Below are 7,328 nucleotides of genomic sequence, written 5' to 3' on the forward strand. Positions count from 1 at the left end.
CTCCTGTAACTTCTTGTAGATTTGTGGTTCATATTTCGTCCAGCAGACAGTGAAGAGCCCCCAACAAGCTGTCGTGTGTCGGAGCTGTATAGAGCTGAGATTATCAGAGGATTTACACGGTTATCCAGGCGTTAATGGCAGTTTGTTTGGGGGCAGGAAGAGGTTAGTATAGATTATGATATGGTGATATAGAATAAGGAGGAATACGGATTGTAAAGATTAGAGAATATTGAGGAATGGGAGATGGTCAGATTAGACAGGGATTATTCATGTAAATGTGTTACTGCTGTCCCATCAGAGCCACAGCAATATTTTTCATCATAAATACACCACAAATAAAGAACCTATAGACTATAGAACAAAAATATTTAGAGACAGAAAGCTGACCGACGTTTCAAAAAGGACTGATGATTTAACCTGGTCTTTGTTTAAAAGAAACCCTAATTTCAATTTTTGCTGTAGATTAGCTTGCTGGTTAGATAGAATTTTGCTGCAGAGCAAATCACTAGCTAACTTGCTAACTATCAAATAATGTAGATTAGAAAGTTGACCGAGGCTCTGCTGCGTACCAAACTTGGTCAACACTTATTGGAACACAGAGATGAAAGGGGCGGGACTTACATCAATGGCGTTCTTGTGTCGTGAGTGTTGGAACAAAGGAATAGAATTGCACGGTAAAGTATGAAAACAAACAAACAAACAAACAAGCAAACAAAAAACATTATAAAGAATGATAGGAAACAAAAATCTAAAAGTCTAAAGGAAATCTAAAATAAAACAGGCACAGGATAATGAGCAATAATAAAGTTTCAAAACCTGTAAAACAATGAAACAAAATTTGTTGTGTTTTAGTGTTTGTCCCTAGTTTGGTCCAATTTTGCTTCTATTTTAGTCAGCAATATGTTTTCCTACCATGTGACCCTTAATAGGCTACATAGTAGACAGAAATTTAGGCTGAAATTTTTATTTGTCTGTGTGTGTGTTTGTATATTAGTATGTTTTTTTTTTTTAATTGCAAGTACAAAACCATATTCCCTATATATTTGTGTTGAATGCACTATTAAGGGGAGCAAAGAACATGGTCATACATTCAGTGTATTTACTGTAATAAATCTGCAGTTTATGTCACTGATTACAATTTAAAATAGTGTATAGATCATAATTATTTGTTATACTTTCAGAAAATACAGTGTTTGTTCTCTCACTGTATCATATAGCTAACAGTATGGAGGTCAAAGTTCACAAAAGCTGGTCACAAAAACAATGTAGGACTGGATGTTTTTGAACATGTGCAGATTTTAACAATTTGTTCCCAGTTGGATAAATAAACTGTCTGTCTGTGTCTGTTTAAATTGCATTTGTGAACAGCAGCAGCAGCAGCAGCAGTGTCGCAACTGTGCTTGTTCTGAAATAACAGACTGGGTCTGTAACAAAGGGAAGCATGCTTTCCTTTGTGTTTCCTGTGTGTGTCTTTCAGCTTTGTTGGCTCTGCTCCTTTGTTGCAAGTACAATAGCAGCCAAGGATTCACTGTAGAGTACCATCCTGACCAGCAGAGGGCGCCCTGACCTGAAGAGAAGAGAAGAGAAGAGAAGAGAAGAGAAGAGAAGAGAAGAGAAGAGAAGAGAAATATAATATATAATAATATAATAAAATCAGTCATAAGATGAACATAATAATGGTAGAATTAGGTAAACAAACAATAAATGCAGCAAAATAGAGCTAAAAAATATGGATTTATATTAAAAAAAGGGAAATTCAACACTTTTTTTTGATATTCTGAAATCTTATCGTCTTTACAATTTTTCACAGGAGCAAACATGGTCATATGAAGCTGTAAAGGAGCCCCGGGGGCAAAAACAGGACCTCTGTTAACACTCCATCCTTCATACTCTGCAGCTGTATAGTTTTTCTAGTCTGGAATTACAGCTGTCACCATATCTGATTTTCAGTACATGATTATTGCGGCCAAAAGAATTCACAAGTACAATAACTTTAAACTTTAACTTTAAAATTGGGGTACAATAATAATAATAATAGTATCAGTCAAACTTGACTTTGTTTATTGTGCATTTTGTCTTTTTGTTTATGAATTATAGTTTAAAGCATTCAAAAACTAACTAAAATGATCAACAGAATGTGGACAGTTTTGACATCATGTCACCCAGACATCTATGTATTTTGTTGCAGAGATACTATCTACTGAAGTTAGCTTGCTAACCAGCTAGCTTTGGTCAGTCCTGTGTCACAATACTTTGTACCTCAGAAGACAACAGACAGAAGTCCGGTCTGTCCTCAGTCCAACAACACCAAGGTGGTTTTCACCCCAGGTCTGACTCATGTCAATCATTAATGTACAAAGCACATCAACCAAATAAATGACCTGACGTGAAGGGCAAAATTTGCATCATTAAGCCTACAAGCTGGTTGCTAGTTTGACTGACACTGGGACTGACGCACATGCAGTTTAACACATGCAAACACACACCTATAGGATACATGCAGAGTCTCTTTGTTCTCGCTTGTCTAGCCTGCGGACAACACTCCTAGATGGCTGAAATCAGGGTCTTAATCTCATAAAATTACCACAAAACAGCTTGTTTTACTCAAAAGTCTAGTGCTTGACTCAACCACACCTATCATTTGGAAAATTACTCAGCAGTAATGCATGATAGTTTTACTGTAAAAACCATATTTTAACCTTAAGCAAGGGAGAGAAAAATCAACAGAATGTGGGTTCCCGAGGAATTTCAGAGGTATAAGCAGGATCTGACATGCTCCATTACAGTAATATTAAAGGTGACACAGAAACAGGGTGAAAGGTCGAAGGCCAGATAAGTTCAGTTGTCCTCACGACAGCAGAGTTAGCAGATGAAAGGATGAAAGGTTGAGGGGCTTTCGTGGCTTTGACTGGTCTCACGCCAGACGGAGGTTAGCAGAACCAGGCTTCCTTTGAAAAGCAGCTGATATTTCCCTGGGGAAGAGTTGGGTTGCCTGTCGGCTCGACTGGTAGCTAGCTGTCATTATGGGAGAGATTGGAGGTTGGTATTCCGGCTGTCACAATTGCTGTCCAGTTTTTCCGTAACAAGAGGTTAAAGAGGTGAAAGTCAGAGAGAGAAACAGACTAATACGAGGGGCTTTGATGACACTGTTTTCACCGTTTGTGTCAAGAAAGCTCATTGATTTATGGGATTAGTCTTTGATTAGTCTTTCGTTCACCTAAATTGACCCCAAATGTCCTATCTAGCATGTCAACTTGTGCATCACATGAGAAGATCAATATCAATTTCATCTCTGTGTGTTCAGGAAATAAGCCAAGATCATATTCAGCCTTGCTCAGCACAAAAACTGGTAACAGAAAAAAAGACATACCAACCACAAAAAAAACACTCCAGCCACTTTAACATTTGTTTTAATTACATGTTGTATCTTTCTCAGCTGGAAAAGACTCATCAAAGTGTGGAAATATACGGCAGCTTCATGGGACATCTCAGGTACGCATGCAATTAGCCTAGCTGTGGTTACTTAACACATCTTAAATTTGTAAATTAATTTACCCCCATAATCATCTTAGCTGTGTGCTAGCTAGTTAAACTATAGCAATTAAATTTATTCTGTAAATTGACATTTTTGCCATGTTTCGCATGGATGTAGCTAGGTAGCAAGAAAGCTAACTGAGTCTTTCTCCAGCTGGCGGAAATAACCATCAATGAATACCAGACTTTTGTTTTGTCTTTCTCTGTGTGCGATACACGATACAACATGTAGGCTAAAAATGACAGCTTTCAACATTTTGCAAGGTTCCACTGGCAGAGCTTGGCTAATCGCTAAGGTAGGATAAACATGACATATGCAATCTCTTTAGTTAACTCCCATTGATACTGATCAAAGTCACTGTACCACAAAGGCAACAATTGCAGGTCCCCCAGCATGAGCCTATCACGTAGTATATCAAAGTACAGTTTAATGTTTATTGGGGCACAGGGAAAAAGGGTGGCAGACTTAGGAAGGGTCAATTATACAAAAAAGTTCTTATTCTATACCGTTTACAAAATTACAAAAAATAATTGGAGAAAATTATTGGTTGGCTATGCTGAGAGATTCATTTGCAGTAATTCAAAATGACAGTTTTTCTCCTCCACAGTGCCAGATTCAGAGGCTACCACATCAACAGGTGGTCGTGCATAGCTCCATTGGTAAAACATGGCACCAGCTCCGCCAGGGTGAAGGGTACGATTCCCTGTGGGGCCAGCTGCACTACACATGATCCCACTCATGATACTGAAAGGTGTTTAGGATAAAAGGGTCCAGCAAATTGTTGCATGCAAAGTGTAGTAGAGGCTCGGAAAGCCAAGCGTGGCATTCTCCAAGGCGTGGAAGAACACAGATACCTCCCCTGGGCAGAGGGGGGAGTCCTCCTCAATTACTCCAACTAGGTTCCCATGGAAAACACAACTGGGGCTTGAATCTGGGCGACCACACATGCATGCTCTCTTAATAAGTGATGAGTGCCACATGTAGCTGCCCTGAAAAAACTTCTTCACTCTTGGAAATGAGAGGGAGTCCAAGTGGCAGATGTAAACAAACCTGGATTTGATCTGAATTCATCACCTATACTAAAGCAAAGTTTGGTTTTAGCTTTAGGCACAGAGGATGCAGGCCGTGTGAGGTCACCCCAGCTGGCTTGACCCTTGCTGACACGGTGGTTGGCCGGTACCCAAACTCGCCAGTGGGTTCTCACATGACTGGAGCTGTAATGTGTTTTAGTAAACCTCAGGCCCTGCAGGCAAGAGGTCCAAAGGTTGGGGAGCTGTTAGGATCCTAAAAGATACTAAAAGAAAGCATTCATCTACAGGCGGAAAACAGGATGATTAACACAATCAATATCACGGTAGGATACTGGGAATAATATCTGGTGAGGAGGAGAAAAGCAACAAAAAATCCTAAAGAAAGTTAGTGGAATCAACTAATATTTTCTCATTAAACTTAACATAAATATACAAGTTTTAGTAATTCAAGTTTCTTAAACTTAAAACTCAGTTTTAGTACACAGTAACTTTAAGCATTTTGACTTGAAATGATGAGTTGAATGAATGTACTGTTCAGAATTCAATCAACTCATTAAATCAAGTTTCTAATGAAGTATGATTGTCAGACTTCCCAGCATGCATTGCTTGAGTCAAAGCTCTTCTCTCAAATTTGTAATGTAAATGTGTCAAGTTTTGAAATAAACTCAAACAAGTTTGTTTTCTCTTTAGTTAACCTTGAAAATCTTTGAGTTGTAGAAACCCAAAACATTCTCTATTTCAAAATTGTTCACAGTGAGCCATGAAACTGATTTGTCATTATTTGGGTGCTTGAAAATTAAATGGTTGTAACTGAAAAATATTAAGTTATTAACCATTATTCACCATCACTTCAATTAATTTATTGAACATTTTTTTATTTCTTTGGTTTCTCAAACTCTAAGATTTATTTATTTTTTTTAAGAAGATAAGTGAATCATCTCAACAAAATATCATGGGCTGGGGAACCTTTTTTTTTTTTTTTTTTAGTTTATTTCAAAACGTGAGAGTGAGTTTAATTCAAAACTCAGAAATTTAGCATACACTGTTTCCTTTAGGTTTTCTCAACTTTTTGCAGTGTGAAGTTTTGTACTGAATTAATTAAAAGTTAATAAATAATTATGCAATTTAATTCCTTAAGGTTATTGAACAGGTAATCTCAAGTACAACTGAACTGATGTCAAGTTTATTTAACTAGAAAATTTTATTTGTTTTGAATTATTACAAAATTACCTCAACTTGTCTTTTCAAGCCCAGTCAACTTAAACTTTTATGTCAGCTTTGACATTAAATTATTGTTTTTAAAGTTAAAACAAAAAGGGTTTATATTTAAAATGATGAGTTGAATGACAGAGGTCACTCAACTCATTTAAATTAATTTTCTAAAGAAACATGTTTAGCTTATTAGCAGACTTCCCAGCATTCTTTGCTTGAGTGTCATTTTTTTTTAGTTTGAAGAAAACATATATTATGAAAACTTGCTGTGTGTCTCTCATACACTTTAAGATAAGTCACTGTTACTTGTTTTCACAATAATGAAAACACAAACCACAATGAAGGATAGCAATAAATTAATTCATTTAAACTCAATAAATTGTAATAAATATTAAATATTACATGTCTATCAACTTGACAGCTAAAGCTTATTGAACATGCTTTGTCAAGTACCATTGAATTGATATCAAGTTTATTTAACTAGAAATGTTTATTTGTTTTGAATCATTACAAAATTATCTCAGCCTGTCCTCTTCAAATTCAGTTAACCTCACATTTTAAGGCAACCTGGAAACAAACTTTTTTTTAAGTTAAAAGAAATATTTTTTTAATGAAGAGTAAAACCGTTTTTCCTATATTTTACCTCACCTATAATTTTATCTGTTGTTTATGTTGATTCTGTTCACATACTGTATGTCTTCTATTTCTTGCCTCTTTTACTCTGTATTCTATATATTTTGTGAATCACATTGTATTTATTGTATATTAACAACATTTTAATGTGACAGAAATTAACTTAAAGTAACAAAGGTCAAAGTACTCATTATTACTATTATTATTACTGATCCATTAATATCTAAGCAGCAGTTGGCATTTAGAGTTAAAATGGTTTAATCATCAACAATTAATCATATCTTATTAACTGCTTATGATGTTTATTTTCTATGAAAAATATTAATTAGCTTGTATCTACAGCTGTCAGATAAATACAGTGACATATAAAGTACAATATTTATCACTGAAATTTAATCAAGTACAGTTATAAAGCAGCATCAAATGGAAATTCTCGTGTTAAGTTCAAAACTGTTTTTGCAAACAGCATTTATAAATTTTCGTAGTTATTTTCCACCACTGATAAAGACTATGAAGTGGTTCACATATTCTATTTTGGTATACATTTTTATTTTGGGAGCAAAAAAAAATACATAAGATGTGATGCCAAGATAATGTTCATAATATTCCTAATAAGAAATACTCATATAAAATATAAATAGATATAAACTGATTATATATAGACATAGATATAAGTTGCTTTTTCTGTAAATTACTTTCTAAATTTGCTCTCATTGATTTTGGTCTTGTAAGAACTGTGGAAAGATGTTAATACCTTCATAGTTGAGAACATTTTCACAGATTTTGATCTTTACCATATTAAAATATTATATTTGGTTGCTAAAAATATAGAGGAAAATGTTGGTAGTACATTTTTTATCTAATTTTGCTTCTTGCCAAAAAAGACATCCATAAATATATGAATAAAAAACTCAGTT

The sequence above is a fragment of the Lutjanus erythropterus genome, chromosome 23 (assembly GCF_056507025.1).
Source record: "Lutjanus erythropterus isolate fLutEry1 chromosome 23, fLutEry1.hap2, whole genome shotgun sequence".
Lineage (NCBI taxonomy): Eukaryota > Metazoa > Chordata > Actinopteri > Lutjaniformes > Lutjanidae > Lutjanus > Lutjanus erythropterus.